A 26,414-nucleotide genomic window follows, 5' to 3' on the forward strand; every position below is an offset into this window, starting at 1 on the left:
TCTCCGATCACCGCAGCATCGAGACTCGCCACGCGGTCGTCTGTTTCTGTCCGTCTCTGCCCGTTTCTTCATCGGGCTTCGCTCGCCTCGTTTTGGACACCTCGGACGAGGTTCTCCACCTCCCTCTCCCGCCGTAAATCCAAGCGCGCACTTTCGAAGCGAAATCGTGAGATGGCCCATTAAGCGAAAAAGCCGGAGTCTGTCGTCTGTAGCACCAAACGGCACCTAAATTAGCATTGCTATTGGTGGAGTATACTAGATTGGGGGAGTGGGTCCAGCGGAGGCCACGGCAAACGGAGAGGGTGAAGCAAAAAACGCGGAAAATTGCGGTGGCGCTGCCATCGCCTTCTTCCGAAGCTCCGGCCAATCTGGTGCCTCTGCGGACAGACGGACCGGCGGCGGTGACGGCGGCGCCGAGCTGTCGTCTGCTCCACGCGCCGTTTGTATGGGTGTTCTGTGCGCGCGCGGCCGTGTCTGCCGTGGCGTTCTGGAGAAGGCGACGGTGGCGCCACCTGGATTTTCAATTAAAGAAAATGCCTCAGCGCAGAGCCCTCGTTGGACCCACTCCCCCAATCTAGTACACTACTATTGGCTACGACGCCATGTCACGAGTGCGCCTCGACGGAGCAGAGACAGGGCACAGACGGACACAGTTGGAACGGAGAATACAAGCGCCGGTGGATAATTCTTCGAAAGGGTGGCCTTTGCCGCAGCTACCTAGATGGGTGCTGTGTGAGCGGCAGTGTATCGGATGATTAGGGAGACGTTCAACTGAAAACTTCGAGAGCTAGCTTGTACGCCGGCTCCTTCCGTCCCCGCGTCTTGTGGGGTAGTCACATAAGCTGGATGTGGGTTTTTACCAAGTGCACTCTACGCAAACATCACATTTCATGTTGCTGCAGAATTAAAGTGTTCGCTATTCGATTTCGTATTGGCTAGCCGTATTTCTCGAACATTCGTATTTGATTCCAAATTCGCGCTATTCGAATACCCCTATTTAGGATATGGTTGTTTATATTTACTACGGGCGCTCACCACACTAATTTCTTGTAGGGGATGTTTCGTCTCTGTGGCCTTCTGTAGCGTTGACCTTCTTTCTCGGTACATTAGTGACAGCATTCTTTCAGTTCTTCTTGCGTGAGGCGGTTGTTGACGTCAGAGTACTCGTTAGCACCATTCCGGTCTCCCTGGTGGGCCTCTCTTCGACGGGTGTTCGCCAAACTCACTGCCTATCGACAATGTTCTGTTTCGTCAGCACGCACCGCAGAGAAGAGTGATAGTGGTTGTGAAGACGAAGAGGCAACGGAAGCGAGAAGTCACGCATTCGATCCCTCTCCTCAGCTCATGAAAACGTGCGTGCGGTGTGCACCATGGACAGTTTTCGCTTCACTCAATAATTAAGAAAGCTAGCGTTGGTGTTTGAAATGACATGTTCTTCAAACGTTAGCCAGGCGTGTCCTTATCCAAGATTAATTGAAATAACGCCGTCGCTCCGGGACCGACAAAGCACACGAACGTTACACGGCGCCCATGCTACTTACCTGGCTCCACAAGCCACACCATCGTTCCCTGTCATTACGCGCCAGCGATGACAAACTCCTGCGTGTCAACGAGTTGACACGCAGCGCTGCGTGTGTCACGATGCGCAGTACGGGTGCGCGAGAGCACATGCCCACGCGCTGGTTTTCTGTACGGTGTTTACGCCAAAAACACAGGAAATGGGATAGGCAAATTTAAAGCAATTTGTTATTCGCTTCACGAATGCTTCGCTTCACATATATTTCAAGATGTGTGTGGGTTCTGCATAACAATATTAAATAGAAAGTTGCGTAAAGATGCTAGATGAATATATCGACACAAAGTAGCTGAAGTAGTCTCAGAATGCTAATCGCAATAAGAAAGAAGAAGGGGGTAGGAGGGGAGGGGTACTGTGGCTTTGCCAAAACATGTTACGCATTGCTCCCTCCCCGATTATTTTTTGTGCATGTGTGAATAGTAGCCAGAGTCACAGCTTTCATGTCCACCTTATTGTCAGTACGTACTACTAAACTTTGCGGCCAAATTTTCACGACACCTAGGCCTCGGGAGTAAATCACACATTACACCTAACTGCATGGACGGTGTATGAACAAACCTAAATAGATATCCCTTACCATGTGCGGATGAGTTACACCTGCGATAATATTGCGGGCTTCTCAGAGGGAAAAAATAACTGTTGCATTCAGCAAAACTCAAATGGCATTGTTTTGAAAAGCGACAGCCCCAAACTCCGTGCATATTACCTGTTCCAAGTTTCGCTGAAAAGAAAGTAGAAAAACAAGTAAGTGACAATTGTTTTCAATGTGCTAGATATGTTAACGTAATGGAACGTACTTTTGGCATCACTATCTCGGATATATTTAGTGTGCTCCCCTTACGTTTGAAAATATTTGCATTTAATATGACCATCATCAGCTTTCCATAAGGTACGCTATGTTCGGTCAGGAAACGAACAAATAACTGCTTTATTTCTCTTTCCAACTCACACTGCATGATCGTTCGCTACAACTCGGGTATTATCGTTCTGCTCCAAATTCCAGCGCTTAATTAAGTAGTCAAGGTCGAACACACTGATGAGGTAATTTTCAAATACATCGGTAATATTGTTGCATTATAGTGCGCGCCAGCCGTATTAGCATACAATCTATATCCTCCCACAAGTTTCTTTGTCAATATGCAAGTCATTCGTGGTTACTTGTCGACTGTATGCACACTCACAGGACATCTCAGCTAACGTTAGCTAACCTGCTCAATGAATAACACAATTTAAAAACACACAGTGCAAGGTACAATTATAAAGCTTACGGTATCCGGTTGCCACACGTCTGATGACAGAACCCCGTAAGTTCTATGACTGTACCTTGCACCGGGTGTTTTAAATCGTGCTATTCGTTGAGCAGCTTGACTAACGTCAGCTGGGACACACGTTATATACCCCTATCTCTCTTAAAGACAGCGTGTTATGCTTAATTGTTCAACTTTTGTTTAGCAGAGTGCAAATTTGTATTTTTGTGCTCTTTATTAGGCACCTATTTAACGGTAATAGAAGCGCCATTTCATGCAACGTCGCTAGCGACGCACCTTCAAGCAATAATACCGCGATGAATACCGATCCGCTCACCTGTCGTTGCTGTACTCGAATTTGACAGAACGATATACGGTTTGATTTTGGGGTTCATATCCTTGGTATGAGGAGCGCACGCAGTGAAAATGTTTTGCTCTTTCCATGGGAACACCCGAGACGCGTGCGAGGTAAACATCCATTGTATTGTTGATAATCTGAAACAAAATAAGCAGAGAGGAGGAAATGGGCGGGGAGAACAGGTGTCTCGTGTTATAGATGCAAGTTGCTATCAACAAAGGTATGTAGAGCGCGTCCGCTGTGCAAGTTAGCACGTCCTTCTCATTTGAAAAAATGGATCCTCTATTCAGCTAATTAATACAGTCTCCTCAACGCGTCATGGCAAATTAGCGAATTGATTCATATCTACATAGCGGCACGTTGCTGGCAGGAAAATAAAAAAGCGTCCACATTCACAAAACGTTTTTATGCTTGAATTGATCGTAAAAGCAGTTTCCGGGAGATGGAAAACTGATCTTGTGAAGAAAAAGCCAAAGATAATGCGAAATATATTATGATGGGCGTTTTGTTTCGTAACTTTTTGGTCTGATGTCTTATTTGGTGAAAAGAAATTAGGTTGCCTGCAAATATCCGAGCAAGTCAGCATGGATCGAATACATCCTACTGATAGAATTTCTACTCAGTTGAAAACATGAGCAACTCTTCATATCAACAAGCAAGATGGGCTAGTAGGTTACATATATTATGAAACAATTTTATGACGCATATTTAGACGGGACAGAGCCAGATATACAGGACACAGGCCGATGCGGTAGTCCCGTCTTACTCGGTCTGTCACATTTAAATTGGCGCCGTAAAATTTTTTACCATAATCTTCACACGAACTAAATAGTCACCAGAATACACCGACAAAGCTTCTTGTTAATGACTAAGTAACATCATGAAAAGATTTGAACGAAGGTGCTTCTAGTAAAAATCGATAAAAGCAGGGCGAAGTTATAAAAATAGGGACAGAAAGTGCATAACGTAACATTATTAACGGTTTGTCTGATCTCAATGCATTGCGTAGTCAATACGACGTGCTCCCATCATTTATTGTTTTAAATGTGAAGCATTTTTTGGCTAGTCGGAACCAAGGTCAGAGAAAGGTCACGCTCAAGGACGCGCCAATCTTGTTTTCGAAAAATGTGAGCCTATCCCGGAGAAAGTGCTGCTCGAAATGCCACCAGACATAGTGCACAAAAAAAAAAAAAGAACGATCACCGATCCACGCTGTGAAGGTGATTGGAGAGAGAGAGAGAGAATAAACTTCATGGTAAAGAGCACACGAGCGTGGGTAGCTCTTCCGCTCTGCAGTGGGTGGTCCCCTCAGTCCAGGAGTCCAGAGGCCTTAGCTGCCCTTCTCGCTTGGCTGACCAGGTTGAGTTGGTCCGTCGAGTCGCAGCTGGACAGGGCTGCCTCCCATTGCCGTGTGGTGGGGTGTGTTATGGGTGTTAGCTGTGGTGTGTTTGCGCAAGCCCATACCATGTGGTGAAATGTTGCGCATTGATCACAATGTGGACATTTATAGGAATACAGCGCAGGGTGTATGGCGTGGTAAAGACTAAAATGTGGATATGTGTTTGGAGTGTTCGCCATATTACGTCGTCCTCTCGCGTCGGAGCATTATGCGGTGGAGGTAGCGTTCTTCGTGAAAGGCGATAGTGTTGTAGGATGTGCGTGTAGGTTACTGATATGGGCTCGGGATGGAACTGCTCGGCGAGCTAGGCCCTCTCGCGGCTCCCGGTGTGCATGCGCTCGGGCGTAGGCGTGTGCCTGCTGATTGCCGCGTAAGGACTCATGCCCCGAAGTCCACACGATTTGTATGTATGGTGGGAGCTGGTGCGCTCCACTCGGAATGAGATGTGCGGCGCTCGGAAATTTTGGCCCTGGAGTAATTTCTGCATGCCGTCTGAGAGTACGTCAGAACTATGGCGTAATCCCAGTGCGGTCTCGTCGCTGTCGCTATCGCTATCGCTAGTTCCTCTGCCTCCGCAGCGCTTGCTCTGGAAACCGACGACACATTTATTTCTGTCCCGTGATTGTCGACTACGTTGGTGACGAATGCGGTGCTTCTTTCCGTGTTGGCCACCTCTACGTACAAGACGTTGGGGTGGTTTTCATACTTTCTTGCGAGTGCCTGCGCTCGGGCTTGTCGCAGTCCGATGTAAAAGATTGGATGCATGTTCCTGGGAATCGGTGAGACGTGCATAGTTTCTTGTATTCATGTTGAGGATTTTTGTCAGTGCGCTGGTCATCCGTACGGAATATCCAAGACGTTCCAAGATACAGGACAGCGAAGCTGTAAACAACAACTAGAACGATTACCAATTACGACGTAGTTGAAATTGTTCACATGGCGACATTCAGATGCACTTTACCTAATTAGTAGCCCAAGACGTTTCAACGGCTTGCGACTTCGCTTGCACCGCTACTTCGTACACCTACAAAGAGTGTACCCGAGAGATGAGAAATGCACTTAACAACGCTTTCACCACACGCTGCTCTTCATAAGTCCTCACTATACGTGACCTTCCCATAGCACGGTCACAACACAAATCAGTTGCTTGTTTTGCATACGAAAGTATAGTTGCGTCATTCCCTGCTTCGTCTGCTACAGTTGCCGCTTCCAAGCAACTGCATCTAATGCAAGCGTAATCTTTACGGAAAACGCTTGCGCCGAACGCTATGCGCGAAGGCGAGCTTTCTGGTTGTTTTTTCTTTCCCCGCAGGCCAGCACCACCGCTGCCGTAAATGTGCGGAGGCGAGCGCCATCTGCTGGTGCTGCAAGGAACCCAGCGGCGAGTGTTTGCTTAAAGCTGATTCATACTACGCCGACACGAGAACGACATTGGTCGGCCGACTGATGACGCGAGCAGTTTACAGGACGGAAAATGCTGTGGCCAACGGTTTAAAGAAATGAAAATGCTGTCGCCATGCAATAGTCGGCAGACTAAAATCGGTGCACCGTGTCGGCCTAGTGTGAATCGGCCTTGACGGAGACGACGGACCCATTGGGATGTAGAGCTATACAGCTTCGCCGTAGGTAGCTCGATTGGCCAATAACAGTTATAATGTAAACAAACACCGAATATAGTGTATATTAAGGCTACCTGATTGGCCAGTACCGGATATAATGCGAAATAAGGCGGCCTGCGGTGGCAAGTGATGCACCTGAACACGGAAGTGAGACCCAACAGCAACATGCCGTCGTTGTTATGCCGTCCTCGTCATGACAATCTGGCCATGGCGTCGTCGTCATCACAGTCGCCATCATGCCCTCAGGGTCGTTCGATCGTGATTTTTAACACGACACTGTTAAGGTCCCCGTGTAGCAGTAAATCCAGCGTCGGCGTGGGCATCAGCGTTCGTGGCGGAGTAATTCACCCCGAACCACGCCGACCGTACAGGCTCTCCACGTGGCGCAAGGCGTTAGTGAACAAAAATTGAATTTCTCAAAGTAAAATCCGTCAGAAAAATCGTAAAGGTCGACTTAACTACAACCTACAGAGACGATAGCGTCGGATTGTAATTTGAATGTACGAGAAAACAGTAATTCTGTTACGAGTAAGCTCAAATAAAAAAGCCCTTTTCCAGCATTTCTACCATAACAACAGCGGCGCGCTCGGGTAGGTTGCTTGCGAAGGCCCCATCCAGATGGCGCTCGCCTCCATGGCAGCGTAATACGGTAGCGGCGCGCAGAGGCGAAGGTGGAAAAAAAGAAAAGAAAGCTGCAGCTGCCGGAAAGCCTCACAGGCATTCAGGGATCTTTGAATACTAAAGCGTCCTCCAAATTTTGGACACGCGCGCGCCTCGGGCCAACCGCAAACAATTAATAAAATAATGAAAAAGGTCCTAGAGCATTTACATTTTGATATAAGACGGCTTATAATGCCCCTGTAAAAATGTCTTCCCAGCAATGCATCTGTGTTTAAAAGTGAAGCCGACTTCAAGGGGATCGGTGTAAGCTTGTTCTTTGTAAGCTGGCTTTCTCACGTAGTGCGTTGCAGTGAAGCCTACTCATAAAGAAAAATGCGGTGCGAACGGCGCCCGATAACGCTATCGCGTTCCACTCTTAAAGGCGAAGCTTCAGCGTCCTCCAATTTTTTGTCGTAGTGATTACAATTTCATCAACCCATTGTCGTCATACCTTTTCTTGATGCCGTCTTCGTGATTCCACCTTCGCCATTAATTTGTCATCATGCCATCATCTACACGTCGTCATCGCCATACAGTCGCCTTCATACCATTGTAATCATTTTAAGATAGTCATTCCATCGGCTTCACTCCAGCTTCGCCATCCCGTCGTGGTCATACCGTCGTCGTCCCATTCTCGCCATCACGCCCGTGTCGTTACTGCAGCGTCGTCATCTCATGGTCATCGTGCAGTCGTCGCGACATCAGCGTTATATCATGGCCGTCAGGCTGCCTTCATCATACCATCGTCGTCACTTCATCATTTTCATCCCATGGTCGTATTGTAGTAGCCGTCGCATCATCGTAATGATGCCATTGTCGCCACTCTTTGCACACATTTGCGTCGTCTTTGCCTTTAAAAAGTGCTACGCATGACATACAGCGTACATTCGAAAGTAATGTCAGTGAGTCGGTTAAAAAATTATTGATCAGATCAGTACAACACAATAAAATGTTTCAAAATAGGCTCCTCCTGCATACATACATTGCTTCCGGAGAGACTTCCAGGCATCGAACGCGTCACGCTAGGCCCCCTCCTGAATGTCTGTTAGAGCCTTGGTGCAAGCCTCTTTGCCTTCGTCAACTGTCCCTAAAGAGTTTTCAAGCGCGGAAACAAAAAAAAAAACGTCTGGGGGAGCCACGTCAGCACTGTATGGCGGATGGGGTACCGTTAACCCCTTTAAATCGACCAGGAAGCGGTTCAAGAGGAAGGCAGTGTGGGCTGGCGCGTTGTCGTGGTGCAGATTGCAATCGCCCGCGATGTCAGGCAGGACCCGATGAAACCTTCGTTTGAGTCCCTTGAGCACTTCCACGTAGAATTTGGCGTTTGTGGTTATGCCATGAGGTACAAGTTCATGGTGGACGAGCTGCCTGATGTCAACGAACACAATGAGCATGAGCTTGGCCTTCGACTTGCTTATTCTGTCCTTCTTGGTGCGAGCGGAGGAGGTGTGCTACTCGGCATTTTGCCTTTTTGTGTCGGGTCGTATTCAAACACCCGAGATTCGTCACCTGTGATGACATTGTCAAAAAAATTTCGCAGCATATTCACGGGGTGAATGATGATGAGTGGGCGAAGCTCCGGAGGTTCAGGACTCTTCCGTGAAAATTCCCCCATTACATCATCATGAAAGACGTGAGAACCAGTGTGTGAGGTTATATAAGAACTTTTATTCATTTTCTTAGATGAGGTTTGGCTTCCGTTGTCCCTTCCAAATGACGGCTTTATGGTCCGTGAAATGCAAGGAGAGCGGTTCTTGTATGGGTTGCAGTTGGACGTTTGTAAATGCAATGTATATGCACGTCCCTCGGGTGGTCGTGGGTTTCAAGTAGTCAAAGGATGTGCACATGAGAGCATATCTGTAAGCCATGTGTTGTATAAGCCAATTATTGTTTGTTCCTGTCTGCGATATCCACGTTAAAATCACCAACCAGTATGAACGGTGCATTCTTGTACTTCGGTACAAACGACGGTATTCGGGTACAAACGACGGGAACGAAACCTTTAATGAACGGTCGTTTCGCATTCCAGGTCTCGGTAAGGCAGAGTACGTACGAGGTTGTTGGCAAACCACAATCTGTCGCAGACATTGCAGCTGTGGCCGAAACTGTTGTCTAGAAAGTCGCGCTTGAAACGCGCATCTCCGCCTTCGGGCAGAGCTCGCTTGAGGCGCCTGGCAGCAGCTTCCCGCGCTCGCGCAGCCTCGGGATCCGCCCGCCTGTACGCGCGTTTCCTCGCCGCTTCTCGGGCTCTCACAGTTTTTGGATCCGCTTCTCGGCGTCGCCGTGCACCTTCTGCTTCGCGGGCTCGAACGTCTGGATCCGTTTCTCGGCGCCTCCGTGCAGCTTCGGCTTCGCGGGCTCTCACCTCCGGGTTCTGTCTGCGAGCGCGCGCTGCAGCCGTTTTCCGTGCCCTCCGCTCCGCCGCCTTGTCTTCCATATGGCGCAGCGACTCCGAGCGAAAGAGGAAGCGCGCCAAGAGCGAGCGCATTTTATAGCTCTCACCCCTAGCGGTCTCCCATCGCACTGCATCGAAACATCTCGAACGATCGCCTCCATCCAATGATCTAGTGATCGTTCATCACGCTATGCGCTCCCATACATCTGAATGATGATGATGATTTATTGGCATCCCCTTTGAAACGGGGCGGCGACAAATAGTCACCTAGCCTGCTTCATTTAATCAGGTATACTATACATGTTCTTTATCTGGAATTTTTGTATACCTCTCATTATTTTCCTTTTTCAAAAATTTACCTTGTACCGCTGCCTATGATTTTAAGAGATCAGGTCGTATCCATTTTTTCCCTGCTTTTTTTTTTCCACCAGTACTCTAATCGTCTCTTGCTGATCTCTCCGGCTGATCTGTTTATGTTTCCTTCCATTTTAAACCCAAGCGCTTCTGGGAGTTGCACGTTACCTACGGTTCTCGCTGGGTGGATCCCGTCGCATTCCATTAGGATGTGCTGAGTGGTCTCTGAATCTTTACTGCAGCATACACATGTTTCATCTAGTTCCGAATATTTGTTCCGATATGTTTTCGTCCTTAGGCAACCGGCTCGAGCCTCAAATAGCAAGGCACTGCCCTTCGTGCTATCGTACAGATTTTCCCTTCTAATTTCTTTCTTCTCATTCTTGTAAATCTCCATTGTCCTTTTCGTTTCCATTCTTTGCATCCAATTCACGGTCTCTATTTCTCTCACTTTCTTTCTGATGACCCCTGGTTGTCTATTTACAGTTTCGATTATCCTGTACTTGGTTGCCAACTTCCTTGACCTCTTCCTCCATTCTGTGTCCACGCTTTTCATGTAGAGATACTTGTGCACTTTAGCCGCCCATTTATTTTCATCCATGTTCCTGAGCCTTTCTTCAAAACTAATTTTGCTTTGTGCTTCTTTGACCTCAAAAGAGGCCCAACCCATGTCACCCTGCACTGCCTCATTTGTCGTATTACCGTGTGCTCCCAAAGCCAACCGGCCTACTGATCTTTGGTTAACTTCCAAACCCGCCAATATATCCGATTTTAAGCATATAATGGCATTTGCGAATGTTAGCGCTGGCACCATTACTCCTTTCCAGATTCCACGCACCACGTCATACTTATTGTGGCCCCACAGTGCTCTGTGTTTCATTATTGCTGCATTCCGCTTCCCCTTTATTTTCAGATTATCTTGGTGGTTGCTTGAGTAATTCTTTCCTTCGTTTATGTGTACGCCGAGGTACTTATATTGCTTCACTATGGGGATTACTTGCTGTTGAATTGACAACACGAAGTGTGTTCATTAAAGATCATAATCCCTGATTTCTCTTTGCTAAACTTAAGGCCTAGATTTGTCGCTGCATTCCCACAGATATTCGCAAGTATCTGTAAATCTTTTTTATTGTCCGCTAGTAGCACAATGTCGTCTGCGTACATCAGTCCAGGGACCTTCTGTTGCACCATTTGTCCATTACGCATGTAGGATAAATCAAAACCTAATTCGCTGTTTTCCAGTCGTCTTTCTATGCCCTTGACGTAAAGCGTGAACAACAATGGTGACAGAGGGCATCCTTGCTTCAATCCTTGGTGAATTCCCACCATTTCATTTCCTTTTCGGCCTTCCCATGCCACTTGTACTTGGTTGTCTCGATATATCTCCCTCAGCAGCTCCACGAAATCGTCATCTATGCCTTCGTATTGAAGAATATCCCACAACAATTCCCTGTCTACGTTGTCATAAGCTCCTTTAATATCTAGAAATGCTACCCATAAAGGTCTTTTCTGAGCTACTGAAATTTCTGTGCAGTGAGTTAGTACAAACATATTGTCTTCTAAACGTCTGCCTGGCCTGAACCCATTCTGTAGTTCCCCCAATACATCGTTTTCCTCCACCCACTTCGACAGTTCTAATTTTATGGCTTGCATTGCCATTCTATATATCACCGACGTTACTGTAACTGGCCTGTACGAGCTCGTCTTATCCTTATCTCCTTTGCCTTTGTAGATGAGATTCATCTTGCTTTCACGCCATCCAACGGGAATATTCTTTGTTCTAATCACTTGCTCTATGGCATTAGTCAGCAGTGCCTTGCTTTTTGGAGCGAGGTATTTGATTAGCTGTATTGGGATTTCATCGGGTCCTGCTGCCGTGTTGTTAGGGACATTTTATGCTGCCTTTTTCCAATAAAAGCTTTCTATGCTAAATTTTGATCTCTCAGGCCTCTCTGACGTTGCTGGATCTGTTGTCTGAACTACGCTTTTTCTCGTGCCGAAGTTATGCCTGATAACGTCTGCGATGTACCGCAGCGCATCATCGCCTTCATAGATGTTACCGTCTTCATCCCTTATAGCCGTTTGCGAGTTTCTAGTTGGAGCTCCGAGTGCTTTTATATGGTTCCAGAATCTTTTTGGGGCGCCTTTGTCTCTTTTGTGAATGTTATGCACCCAACGTTCACTTGCGCATTTAATTTTCTCTTGCACGAGCTCACTCGCAACCCTTTTCTTTTCTCGGTATGTATTCCATCTAAGGAGCACCTCTTCTTCTTGTAATCCCAACTTTTTGGCTTCTCGATGAATCCTAGATGCCTCTTTACGCTCTTCTATAGCTTGTTTAATTTCCTTGTTCCGCCACTTACGTGGTTTCCTCTTTCCAATCCAACAATTGTTTTGCCGTGTCCGCCTTATTTCATGCTGCATAACCTCCACCAGTTCCTTATATTCCCAGACTGCTGTAGGAAAAGCCTCAATTTTCTTCTCTATGTTGTTTGCGATCTCTGTTATTTGCTCGTCATTCATTTTTAAAAACTCTGAGGCTATTGGTTCATGTTCTGCGCTGGTATCTCGCCCAAACTTTAATGCTAAACGTCTATGATCGCTTCCCAGGCTATTTTTTCCATTTTCGTCTATTATCATTTGGTCTAGTTGTTCGTAGACCATTTCTGAGACTAAGGCGTAGTCGATACATGACTGCCTGTTTCCGCATTGCCACGTTACCTGTCCATGACACTTATTCTCCCTGTTAACTACTATAAGGTTCTGTTCATCACACAAATACAGCACTAGAGAGCCGTTGTAATCAGTATATCCGTCTAAATCGTCCATGTGCGCGTTCATATCTCCTACTAATATCACCTGGCCCGAGTTACTTACATTAGAATGGAGCGAGCGGCGCAGCGCCATCCCGTATTTTAATGCGTCAACTATGCTGCGCTAGCGCCATCTAGTGACATCCCATCACACTAGTCTTTAGCATGTATCTCTATGGAGCGAGCGCCACCAACGCCATCTAATGATCACTTCACGAACTAGACGAGGTGGCTACTACGGAGGAGAGACTGACCCACGGCGTAAGGAGCTTAATTCGCCCCTAAATAAGGCGAAAACTTGCAGTAGGCCGCGCAAACCTCAAGACACAGCGAAGCTGGCCGATTAATATCGGGCGGCTAGCCTCCAACGCGTTCTTTCTGGTTCATATCAAGAAATAGAAGAAAATAAACTTTCTTGCCGAGGCAGGATTCGAACAAGGCGAGCGCCGTAACCACTAGGCTATACAGCCACGGTTTGCAGAACATGCACTTATGCATGTTATGCATATGATTGCGTTCGAGCGTAGTCGTCTTGGTCCACAGCTGGCGCGTTCGCACGCTCGTGCTCTGCGAGGTGAAGAAAAGGTTTTGGCCGATGTGAGAGCGAGTGAGTGAGAGAGAGAGACGCATTGATCACGGAGCCGGTCTGCTGGAACGCGTTGTCGGCATTGCAACGCGGTGGAACGTGGCGTCGGTGTTGCAAGCTGCGCTAAGCAACGCGCAGTGACGGCCATAAGTCCGAGGCACGCGAAAAGAAATTATCATCATCATGAGTAATAGGATGAAAAGTTCGCGCGCACTTCCGGAAAATGCTGGGCTACGATCACCCAGCTTCGCTGTTTCAAGCGTTGCGCGGCCGAGTGCAAGGTTAAGCGCTTTTTTTTAGTCTCCCGTTAACCCTTTGGGCACAATCATGGCGCACACTTTTCGCATCTGCAAATTATTCGTCAAAATCTCGTGAACTGTGCGTTTTGGAATGTTTAGTTATGTGCCACTAAACGGACACTCAAACGACGGTCTGAGTTCAAAATATATCTGACACACGTCACATTTTCATTGGTGATGGTCGTTGATGGCCGTTCAGCGCACGCTTCATCGCTGACCTCTTCACTATCTTCTAAAAAGGCTTTGTGCCACCGGTGTACTTGACGTTCCGACAAACAATCATCACCAAAGGCCGTCTTTATCCTAGGAAAGGTTTCCACTGCGGGCTTGCCGAGTTTCATACAAAACTTGATGACAATCCTTTGTTCCAACGAGTGCTTTATTATGGTTTGCTTGGGAATTGAAAGCCTGTCCATACTCTCCAGATGGCCGCAGACGAGTGAGCGACCGCGCATGCATAAGCTAACTTCCCCCTCCACCAATCCCAAGCCGTGCCATGGAGCGTGCTGCGACATATACTTGCTTCACAATATAATCACTGACATTACTCCTAAGACAAACCTTGCAGAGTATACCATCAAGAATGGTTTCCGCTCTACTCATTTTTCTTTCAGGAATAACTGCATTTTAAGACAATAAGCGCATAAAACTGTAGCTTGGGTGATTCCATCGCCAAAAATACAAACATTTGGTACTGATAGACCATGAATTGCGCTACATGTACTAAATTTGTTGCGAACGGAATTAAGTAACTGTTAGGACGCAACTACAAGAATACGAGTTGTCTTATATACGAGTACCTCCAAGTATAATTGAAATAAATTATTCAGAAATGAATAATAAATTGTGGTTTAAAATCTACCGCGATGGCAGACATACTAAATTTTTAAATATTCACCAAAACACCAAAAAAACTAAGCTTCACTCCTTACCGTTTCATTATTTTCAAGCGTGCGTCGCAGAATGGAAGTCGGTCTTAAGCCACATCTACTAAGTAGGAATGTCGAGTTTGATTGCTGCATAGAAATAACATCTTGCCCCGACGTCAGCAAGAGATGCACGTCTGTACGGGGTAGTATCGTCCCGCAGTCACCAAAAAGGTATAGGGGCAAATTGACGCTTGAAACGCCAATACGCTTCACTGCCCAAATAGAACGCGATGTCTCAAAATTGACGCTTATCTCGGGATTGCTGCGGAGTGAGCGTGAATTAAGCATTGAAAAGCACCAGTTCCGCAAATGTAACATGCGCACGTATAGAACACATGAACTAAAGATCTCTGGTGAGTGCCCTTCCTTTTGCAATGGACCTAAATCGGAAGCGGTGGTGGAGATTATAAGGACGATGATAATGATGTCGATGATGATGACGAGAGAAGGAGAGGAAGGGGAAAAACCGAAGCACTATAATGGACAGTTATTGTTAAATTGGGGTGTCCGCCACTCATGTAAAATTTCGCAAGTAAAAACTGCTTAACCTTGTACTCGGCCGCGCAACGCTTCAAAAAGCGAAGCTGGGCGATCGTAGCACAGCATTTACCGGAAGTGCGCGCGAACTTTTTCATCTTATTACTCATGGTGATGATAATTTCTTTTAACACGTCTCGGACCTACAGCCGTCCCTGGGCGTTGCATAGCGCAGCTTGCAACACTTACACCACGTTGCAATGCCAACAACGGGTTCCAGCAGACCCGATCACACTGAGAAGCACAATAAAATTTCCTGTTTCAGTGGCAGCATACACGGTACCTAGAATGGGATAACGCAACGATTCAAGATAGGACACAGAACATCGTCTACAGCAGCTGACTTACATGCGTTCGAGAAGCAATCCGTTGCATACTGCAACAAAGCCTCGATAAGCGGATAGTGTTCGGTGACTCAAAACTGGCGCTGCAACTCATAAGCAATTATATGAATCACAGAAGGGCATATAGTCCTGTGATTTACGACATCATGGCTCTGCTTGTTGAGGCGTGTCAATCCGGGCATGCCATTGTAGTGCAGTGGATTCCTAGCCATTGTGGAATAGCTTTCCAGCTATGAGCAGTCTGACGCGGAGGCAAAAATGGCACACACTGACGGGAAGATTATAAAACTTCATTTTTCCCGGTATGATATCAACGCCCGGCTCCATAACTCCATCAGAACCTCTATGACGCGACAATGGAACAACCCCGAACATTGGCAAGAGCACCTCCATAGACTTGACGCTGGTGTATCATTCCGGCGTCCCATTCGACTGCGGAGGAGAGACCAGGAAACAATCATCCATCGATTACGCCTCGGTGTGGGGTACACTCGCCGATACCTTCACAAGATTGGACGAGAACGGGACCCTGATTGTAGCGTCTGTCACACTCCGAGACAACAAACCACATACTTTTCTTTGCGTGTGGCCTTAATATTCGCCGAGCGAAGGACACTTCAATGTTGTGTTGAGTCTTTGGGCTCCCGCCCATTTTTGGAAGAAAAAGATTTTAGACACGTGTCGTGTCTGTTGTCTGTCTGTCTGTCTGTCATGTCTGTCTGTCTGTCTGTCTGTCTGTCTGTATTTCTGTCTGTCTGTCTGTCTGTCTGTCTGTCTGTCTGTCTGTCTGTCTGTCTGTCTGTCTGTCTGTCTGTCTGTCTGTCTGTCTCGTCTGTCTGTCTGTCTGTCTGTCTGTCTGTCTGTCTGTCTGTCTGTCTGTCTGTCTGTCTGTCTGTCTGTCTGTCTGTCTGTCTGTCTGTCTGTCTGTCTGTCTGTCTGTCTGTCTGTCTGTCTGTCTGTCTGTCTGTCTGTCTGTCTGTCTGTCTGTCTGTCTGTCTGTCTGTCTGTCTGTCTGTCTGTCTGTCTGTCTGTCTGTCTGTCTGTCTGTCTGTCTGTCTGTCTGTCTGTCTGTCTGTCTGTCTGTCTGTCTGTCTGTCTGTCTGTCTGTCTGTCTGTCTGTCTGTCTGTCTGTCTGTCTGTCTGTCTGTCTGTCTGTCTGTCTGTCTGTCTGTCTGTCTGTCTGTCTGTCTGTCTGTCTGTCTGTCTGTCTGTCTGTCTGTCTGTCTGTCTGTCTGTCTGTCTGTCTGTCTGTCTGTCTGTCTGTCTGTCTGTCTGTCTGTCTGTCTGTCTGTCTGTCTGTCTGTCTGTCTGTCTGTCTGTCTGTCTGTCTGTCTGTCTGTCTGTCTGTCTGTCTGTCTGTCTGTCTGTCTGTCTGTCTGTCTGTCTGTCTGTCTGTCTGTCTGTCTGTCTGTCTGTCTGTCTGTCTGTCTGTCTGTCTGTCTGTCTGTCTGTCTGTCTGTCTGTCTGTCTGTCTGTCTGTCTGTCTGTCTGTCTGTCTGTCTGTCTGTCTGTCTGTCTGTCTGTCTGTCTGTCTGTCTGTCTGTCTGTCTGTCTGTCTGTCTGTCTGTCTGTCTGTCTGTCTGTCTGTCTGTCTGTCTGTCTGTCTGTCTGTCTGTCTGTCTGTCTGTCTGTCTGTCTGTCTGTCTGTCTGTCTGTCTGTCTGTCTGTCTGTCTGTCTGTCTGTCTGTCTGTCTGTCTGTCTGTCTGTCTGTCTGTCTGTCTGTCTGTCTGTCTGTCTGTCTGTCTGTCTGTCTGTCTGTCTGTCTGTCTGTCTGTCTGTCTGTCTGTCTGTCTGTCTGTCTGTCTGTCTGTCTGTCTGTCTGTCTGTCTGTCTGTCTGTCTGTCTGTCTGTCTGTCTGTCTGTCTGTTTCTGTCTGTCTTCTGTCTGTCTGTCTGTCTTCTGTCTGTCTGTCTGTCTGTCTGTCTGTCTGTCTGTCTGTCTGTCTGTCTGTCTGTCTGTCTGTCTGTCTGTCTGTCTGCGCAACAAGCGTAGTCCTCTAGCAGCAGGATCATTCGGAACAATGTTCACTTCAATCATTCTCTATCCCACGAGTACCGCCAAGTCTAACTGCGTCACAAAAATTCTCGAAGATTGAGCACCTGATGATCCAATTACAATAATACACCATGCAAACACTTTAATCGAACTCCTGCTCATCCTACTGAAGTCAATACTGCTTACAAAAACTAGAAGCATTTGTTAGCGTACTATACGTAGCATCTGGCAGCCGAAGAGGCTTAAGGAAAAGACGTGGCTCACACAAGGTCGTTTACAATCTATAAATCATAAGAATAATTCCATTAGGAACGTAAGCTATGCCCTTAAAAAATAGACTCAGTTGCAAAATACCAAATCTATAAAAAAAAACGTCTCGCAATTTGATTATTGCCTTTTACAGATTTCGAAAGCTCCTTGCAATCACTCGAATATGTTGAAAGCCGCTAATAATATGACTCAAACCTGTAAAGTTCTAAGCTCTGCAATGAAGGACAGGACGCAGCCAACAACACTACTAGCTATTGATGATGAAAACAACATAATAATTCAATCATCTGCTATTGCAAAAATTTACGTGCTCCTCTTGAAACAGTCAGTAAATTTTGTTGTGGAGCCTTTAGTACACTCTCCAAATACAGTGTTCTCATGCGGCATTTTTCTCTGAGCACTATAACTTAGCCAAATAACGCCGACACTTAAGGAGGATAGTAAATTGCTAGTCGAAAATTATCGGTCTATTGCTAACCACGTCCAGTTACATGCAACATGCAAATGCCACAGGTCGGAAAACAGGCATCGAGACTACTCGGCGCACATGTTACATATATTGACACGTGGCACAATTAGATGCAACTGCTGCAGGCCGTGACGCCTGGTGGAATACAACACAACTGCAATCCATAGTTTCCACGTAGGGACGCTATGCGGAGCGCATGTCACATCGCGTTACAAGTGGCACGATACGATGCTGATGATGATGGTGGTGATGATGATTTATTAGCATCACCTTGGAAACGGGGCGGTGACAAACAGTCACCTAGCCTGCTTGATTTAATCAGGTATGCTATACATGTTTTTCGTCCTAGCATTTTTATATACATCACCTCATCTTCTTTTTCTTCATCAAACCTTCCCTATCTACCTTGTACCGCTACTTATGCAATTGCTACATGGCGTGCAACCTGGTGTAATAATATGCAACTGCAATGCAAAGTGTGCACGTATCGAGGCTACGCGGCGCGCACCTTATGCCACGTGTCGTCTCGCGCGCAAGGAATCGTGTATAGGCTGCATGTTTCCCTTGCAAGTTAGCAAGCGCTGGCGTGGCTCAGTGGTGGATTAGCTGATGTGTGAGGCGTGTATGCCGCCGGGTTCCTCGCTCCCGCTTTCCACGCTGGGTCATTTAGTGTCAAAGCCCGTGCATGGCGGACTTTGCGGCATAAAAAGAATTCGAATCACATTCATATATTAAAGCCAACCTTTCTCTGCCTCTTCCTGCTGGCAGCTCGTGTCTTTCCCATTTTACGAATTTGAGCACTGCGCGTTTGCCACTGGCTATAAGCAGCAATAGAAAATTTGGCCATCGGGAAAGCACAACTTGGCATGTTCAAGTGGGTATGCTGCCGAATATACAACTTGGGGCAATGAGTAGGAGCGACAGGGTATGTGTCATTGCGTAGGTTTCCGAACGGAAAGCTTGGGCCACTGGTTACGTGCAATTTGGTATGTTTCCGAATAGACAGCTTCGGCGACTATGCCACTGGGGCTGTGCCCGAATAGACGGTTAGAACAAGAGGCAAAAAGTGGCGAAGCCGGCAACAAAAGCGGAGTGCGGAGAAAGAAGCAAGAAGTACGAAATTAGACCAGAGCGCGCAGTGAGCGAGGAGCGTTGAGCTAAGGAGCAGTAAATAAGTCGGCAACAAAAACGGCTGCAGTGTTATATAGGAACACAAGCAAAAGACGTAAAAGAAGAGTGTTGTTGATGCTCGCCCTGCTTGGCCGCTGGTTGGAGTGCTTTCGTTTCCCTTGATCGCTGCGATAAATTGCAACTACACCTAAACGTGTGCCTGCATTTGGTGGAGGTGCTGGCTTTCCTCTTCACCGTGGAACTCCGTACCCGGACTCTACCTCCAGCCTCTACTATGCCTGCCGACGCGTCAGCACAAGAGGCTAGTTCAGCCTCGATTGTCATTTGTTCCGGCGTTCCTAGACAGCGTGACCCTGTTAAATTCAACGGCACCGACGACCACGACATGGAGGACTGGCTGTCCTACGGTCGAGTGAGGGTGCACAACAAGTGGCATGACGCCCCCAAACTAAACAACGTTGTCTTTGACTTGAGCGATGTGACCCATCTATGGTTTCGCAACCACGAAGTTGACATTGCCAACTGGTCGTCTTTTAAGACTAGTTTCTCGGAGGTATTCGGCCGACCCGCTGTGCTTGCGTGGTGGCGCGCAGCAATCAGGCGAAAACTTTACGTCCTACATTGAAGATGTCGACCTCCGCCGCCGCATCGAACACCGCCATGTCGGAAGTTAAAAAAATCAGGCACATAATGAAGAGGATTGAGGACGCCGCTTTACACATACTCGTTTCCAAAAGCCCTCAAACGGTCGCCGACATCATTCAGCTCTGTCAAAGTTACGACGAGCTGCGGAAACAGCGCATTTGCACACGGCGCTCTATTTTTGACACGGCAAGCATTTAGGCTCTCTGTGCTGGTAATGTTTCCGGGGACCACACTTCCTTGCTGCAGCAAATACATCAGTTTGTTCGCGAGGAAGTGGCACGACAGTTGTCCCTCGTGCCCGTCATTCCGGATCCTACGCAATCGCTCGCCCCAGTGCTTCGACAGGTAACTCAATAGCAAGTTTCTGAGACGCTGCCCAGTCCCTAATGCCTCATGCCTAATACTCAACTGCATCCGCCTGTCTCCGCGCCTTTGACCTTCGCTGAAATCACAGCCAGACCTCGAGCTTCATTCGCCACGGATCCCGAGCAACCACCCAACGCCTCTTAGGGGGCGCAGCCACCTGTACTTCCGGCTCCGCTCTCTATTCTGCTTCCCACCCCGATGCCGACCAACCCTTGGCGAACTGCGGACAACAGGCTAATCTGTTATTTCTGCCATCTTCCTGGCCATGTAACACGCTTTTGCCATCGCCGCGTCTTCCGCATACGTAATGGCGACCACTTTCAAGGCTACGCTCATCCTGAGCCACCACCACGCCCGGTTTCATCTAGTCCAGCGCCTGATTCTTTATCGTCGGGTCAGCGCGCCTTCGACACACGCCGGTCAACATCCCCACGTTGTTGTTCACTTCCCCCTATGCTCCATCGACCCCAGCCCGCTCAAGCGGAAAACTGATTGTCGCAGTCCTGGAGGCAAGAACTGCGCTCGTGTCGAACATTTCAAGACCTTGCGCCACCAGAATCGAGCGCTGCACTGACAGCACTCGGGTGGTCAAGTGCGCCGTTGGGAAAGCGGGCCACCAGACGGCGGACGCGTATGCAACCGCAGGCAACAGAACCTGCCTGTATAAACGCCCGTATAATCACGGTATGTAGCGTGAGATGCATGCGAATCAAATCGATCAATCACGCGACCAATACCTCGGATTTAGTCTTCATGTAATCAACATGGGCGTGGAAATTCCGTTTGTCACGAAAGACCACACAGAGGAGTTCATTTTGGTCCTTGTGTTTTAGAAGGCGCCGTCTAACGTAATAGACGGACGGCGCTTGGATGTGCCAATGTGTCCATTGTTGAAGGCGAAAAATGAATTTTGTTGACTGATTTTGACCTTGTTTTTGACGGGCGCAATTAAAAACCAAGGTGATTACAGATTCTGCAAGAGCCTGCAGTTGCAAGTGCTATGATCCCGAAAGGAGTACGATAGCGTCATCCACATACGCCTGAATGTGCACGCCCTGCGGGACGTGGAGGTCGAGCAGGAAGTAATTACCAGATTACAAAGCAGGTGGCTAATCGGCGAGCCCTGCGGACTGCCAATGTACGGACGGGCCGATACCTCGCCCGCGTTCGCGCGAAACACCACCTTGCGACCTGTCATTATGACTTGAGCAGGTGGTAGAGGCTCGCAGAGCATTAGTGTTGGCGTAGGTAGAAGAGAACCGCGTCATGTCACACGCTATTAAAAGCTCCGGTGACGTCTAAAGAGATTAAGACAGCCGGAGTCTTCGTGGCCTTTAGCGCGCACAGCCGCTGCTTCAGGGCGTGCAGGGTCAGAGGGGCGCTCCGCGCGTGCGTAAAACCGAATTGGTGTGCGTGTATGAGGCTACGGGAAGTTAAGAAATAATAAAATCGGGGATTTAGTGAGCGTTCCAAAACCTTGCCCAATATTGCGTTCATGACTATGGGTCGATAAGCGGAAGGTAGATGAGGGGGACGGCGGGTTTTGGAATAAAGATGACACGGCCTACCTTCCAAGCACAGGGAAAGATGAGTAGAAATAAGTGGGGATACAAATTATATAACTTTCGCACAAACATGGCGGTGAGCTCGTCCAGCTCTAGCGTCCCACGCTCGTTTCCCTGATGCAATGCGTGCTCTACTTCAGTCGTCGTGAACAGATGATCGTTGGGTATCGGTGGATAAAGGACTCGCTGCGACAGCAGGAATGCTACGATGGAAGTTGCTGTCTGCGTTGGGGTCGTCCGCGGCAACATGTTAATGCAGTAACAGCGCATCGGAGTTCAAAATCGAGACAGTGAATGTGCCGTCCGGGCCCTCAAGTGGGGGGAGATGCGAGGCAGGTGGAAGTTCCTCGAAGGCGACTTTAAAAGGTTCGCCAAAGATATTCTTCGCCGCAGCATCGTTGCACAGTGCCCGATCGGCGGCGTTAGTAGCCCGGCGGATGTTACCCTTATAAACGGCAAAGGCGCTGGCATACTGCTCCCGCAAGAGCTCGCGCATAGATCACTCGCGCGCTGGTAACGCCTGCGCATCCCGCATACCCTCAGGCATACCCCGCTCAACTGAGGTGTCCACCACGACTTCGCTCCCTCGCTGCGTGGCTTCACTTTTCGCAAGTTGCGCTTGCAGAGGACACTATTTAAATGACGTAAAACCGCTCCACCGCGATGTCGAGCACCATCGCCGAAGAGAAGCCGCAACGACAGATGCTCTCGAACCACCGATCGCCCCGAAGAGAATCGAGGATCTGTGCGCGCGCAATTCGTGAGGCGCCGTACCGGTGCGCTCGTGGTGTCAGAGGGTAAACTCAATATGATGTACCCTTTCTCCCTTCTTTACGGCCGTGAACCTTCCACCTTCATGGACACTATCCTGCCATATCGCTCTGATGCCTCCGAAACCACTACACTATCTGAAGTAGCCACCTAAGCTGAGGAATGCCACCTCGCGCACTCACTTGCCTCGCAAGTCCAGGCCATCCAGAAAGACTGTCATGACCGTAGCTCCTCTTCGCCGTCGCATTCGCCTGGCAGATTCGTATGGCTCCGCGTTCCCTTCTCCGCTCCCGGCCTTTCCTCAAGCTGCTGCCAAGTATGACGGTCCTTACCGGGTTCTACATCAGACGTCCCCTGTCAACTACGTCATTGAGCCCTTCCAGCCACCTACGGACCAACGGAGCCGCGGCCGCGATACGGTTCACGTCGAACAGCTGAAATCGCACTGCGAATCTCCAGTATCGCCGTTTCCTTAGGTCGCCAGAGTGGCTCCTTTTTCACCGGGGGGTGATCGTAGTGATATATACCAACATCAGCAAAAGACGTAAAAGACGACTGTTGTTGGTGCTCGCGCTCACCCTGCTTGGCCGGTAAGTGAGTGAGTGAAATAACTTTATTTAGGTCCAGAGAAGACACAGGGGAGACCCCGTGTCACCCGGCTAGTCCCACATAGGGACCGCCAAGCCGAGCTTGACGGCCCAATCGCGGGCACTCTGGGGCCAGGGTTTGGTCATTGAATTCGGGGCTGCCCAAAAGTCTAGCCCACCTATCCTCGCTGAAGGCGGAGCCGATGCCTTCACACTCCCACAACACATGGTTCAATGTTGCCGTTAGTCCACAGGCAGGGCAGTCCGCACTGGGATACCTTTCAGGGCATATAGCGTGAACAACCACAAGGTTAAGCTACGCACGAGCTTGTAAAAGTCGAAGGGTCACGGCCCGCTCCTGCTTGGCCGGTGATCGGAGCGCTTTCGTTTCCCTTGATCTCTGTGATAAATCGTCACTACACCTAATCGTGTGCCTGCAATAAAGTCGACTACAGAGAAGTGAAGAAGTCAGCATCAGAAACAGCCGAGTGTGTGCAACGAGAGCGTTCAGTGAGCGACAAGCCTTGAGCAACACAGAGGGGGCGTGAAATGAAGACACTTTAGAAATCATGAAGGGAAGCTTCGCTATCATCAATTTCACATATGAAAGGGGTCTGCCAATTTTTATTGGGATGAGGACATCCCGTGTAAAATATTAAAGAAGGAAAGGCGTCTGCATTCTCGTGCGTCTCAGAACAAACGTTTAGTCAGAACGATAGAACTCAGAGGTACCACATTATATTATATAACAAGCATTATTTTTGAAAACGTGTGATTTTATTACGATAGGTCGACCGGAGGAGCGTGACTCTGGCCTGCTACTCCACACTGAGGTAAACGGGAAAACAAAAAGTCAAAGAGGATGAGTAAGGATGATGGAGAAATACTATATGATAGTCACCAGTCCTCTTAGCCCAACTGGATCAATGTCCCTCACAATGATGAAGAAAGTACATACTATCGAAAGAAAGCGCATAGTATACTGCATACACTATTAGCACTATACAGCTCATACTACAGCACACACGGCACTACAAAGCACATACTATACACAAGAAAGTACATACTACTGGTAAATAAAAATGCCTTACCTTCCATGGGTCTTGGAACTTAGCAAGGTCAGACAAACTGGAAATATTCACTTCCTTGTGACATCGTGTCGCTACAATAGAAAGAGCCAATACAATAATTGCCTTTAAAATCTTCATTTGGTCGTTACGGTTTCCTCCCTTGGCGATCTATTTTATGCCATTTTCTATCCTTTGCGGCACATTTTTATAAACACTGCCTGGACGGGTAGAGGAATCATACGTGAAAGGCCATTTGTCCAATAAGTTTGCTCGCGTGCGCGCTTCTCTCAAAACGGTTGCCTTACGATATTTCTTTCGAAACTGCGTCAACTCTTTAAACACACCTACGTCGCCCACCGCTTCCATGAAAAAATTAAATTGCAAGACTTTAATGATCACAATTATCCCTGCTTGATATTAACCACAACGGCACGATGCCAACAACGATGTTAATGTCAACTTTTTCTGCTGCTTTAAATGTCTCATTCATGATTCACAGAGGGTAGAAGCTTCCCCGAACACCCAAACGAATGAATACACTTCCTAGCGCCGGTGAAACGCAGGAGTCGTTGACTGAGGCTGCACGACAGCATTACTTCTATCACTCTGAGCACCCTGCCATAGTCACATTTTTAACTCAACTTTATGTAGCGCCGTCAGCACGCTTAACACGAATGCTGCGCAGCGTGGCATGAACCGACTTGGACTGACGCCAGCGCCACGAAGCGCTGTTATCTCGGTATGTTTGCGGCTGCTGACGATAGCTGGAGCGCAGCTCGATTTGACTGCTTGACTTGTGTTTCGCATGTGTCTGACCGGCGGGGAGAGTGCACTCACTTGTCAAGCCTGTTTCGCCACGTTTCGCTCGTGGCTGCGGTCTCACGCGCGCCCAGAAAACATGTTGCCGTTTGCTTATCTCAGCAAAGCTAGCTGTCGCACGTCATTTCGCACGCCAAACGGCAGCGATATTATCGCCCTTGGGCTTTATACGGAACCTCACGGCGACGACGCCGACAGCAGAAATCCGCTTGGAGTGTCCATATAATTATTATGGCAATGAAAGCTGCTGTTAAGCCGTCAGTCCTGGCAATTTTCTACAGTTAAAGTGTTCTGTGGCCATTTCAGTCTCCTTTGCTGTGATATCTACCGATAATCTTTCAGTTTCATCGGCGTCGAATCTAGGTATAATGGTTAGAAAAGGGCTCTCATAACCAGGCTTGCTCGGTATTCTTCACTTGAACAGCTCTCAGTAATATTCCTTAAAGGCATAATTGATTTCTTCTGTATCTCTAGATATTTTCTTTTGGTATTCAATCTCAACTGCTTGGTTCGTCCTCACATACTTTATCAGCTCTCTAAGAACGCTTTTATGGCATTTCATCGGCCAAGACCTTTTCCGTCCGTGCGCGAACAAGTGCGCCACGGTATTTTCCCGCGTCAACAGCCTCAATTTTATTCTTTGTTTCTCTTATTTCTTCCATAAAGGTGCCTGGCCTCACACTTACAGTATCCACCAATTCCTGCGGCATTTTTTTGAGGTTAATTTCATCTTAGCGCTCTTCAAAACGTATTTCTACTGCTCGCTGTATGGCGTTCATTTTTGCGGCGTCCTTAAACCTCGCTCACCCCATCTGCTTTCACAGTGACTATTTCATGAAGCAATTTCTCTTCGTACACCTTTTTTTAGAAATTGAGCGTCCTTTAAGAGTTTCGCGTTTAATTTCCATGTTGCCCGCTTCATTCTAGGCCTTACGGTAATCTTTTTCTCTATCATGAAGGGTACTAAACAATGGCCGCTAAATGCTATGTTCATCACCTTGTAATCATCACACAGTGCAGTAATTTCTTACGAACGATAAGCTCTGTCTAACCTTGCACGGTTGTTGCTTTTAAAATTAGTATAATGCCGATTATTACCTAGCTGCATCCTCGCAATATGCAATGTGCACCAACACTGCTCTTTCTATGACCCCCTTCAGGAACCCAACGCTCTTGTCAGCCCAGTATCCATCACGCGAACGAGTTCAGAACGAAATTTAAATCTTCTAATGCTATCAAACATCTGTCTGTTTTCATATAATGCAATATTTCTTGAAAGAAACTCAGCCGGTCATTCACTTTTGTTGGTGCGTACACACACAATGTTCCAAATTCCATGTTGCGATTTACAAAACCGCACAGCACGAATCGTCCACTCTGACAACTTATAACTGTTTCTTTCACTATGCCGAAACCTTTCTTAATAAACATGCAGCAGCCGGACGTTGTGCCAACAACATGGCTAGCGCATACAGTATCCTCATCATCCTGTAATTATGTCCACTGCAGGACGTAGGCCTCTCCCTGTGATCTCCAATACCCCCCGTCCTGCGCTAGCTGATTCCAACTTGCGCCTGCAAATTTTCTTACTTCATCACCCCTCCTAGTT

At 47.9% G+C, this 26,414-nt stretch overlaps 1 long non-coding RNA gene across 1 annotated transcript; it reads right to left on the reverse strand.

Annotated features, from left to right (window-relative positions):
• Window positions 1-2,193: 2,193 nt before the first annotated feature.
• LOC125945191 (uncharacterized) lies at window positions 2,194-24,188 on the reverse strand. Its single transcript, XR_007466685.1, has 3 exons — window positions 24,008-24,188; window positions 3,161-3,318; window positions 2,194-2,297 (listed from the first exon to the last, which is right to left on the reverse strand). It is a non-coding gene; the product is annotated as an uncharacterized LOC125945191 (long non-coding RNA).
• Window positions 24,189-26,414: the final 2,226 nt, after the last annotated feature.

This window comes from Dermacentor silvarum, chromosome 4 (genome assembly GCF_013339745.2).
Source record: "Dermacentor silvarum isolate Dsil-2018 chromosome 4, BIME_Dsil_1.4, whole genome shotgun sequence".
Taxonomy (NCBI): domain Eukaryota; kingdom Metazoa; phylum Arthropoda; class Arachnida; order Ixodida; family Ixodidae; genus Dermacentor; species Dermacentor silvarum.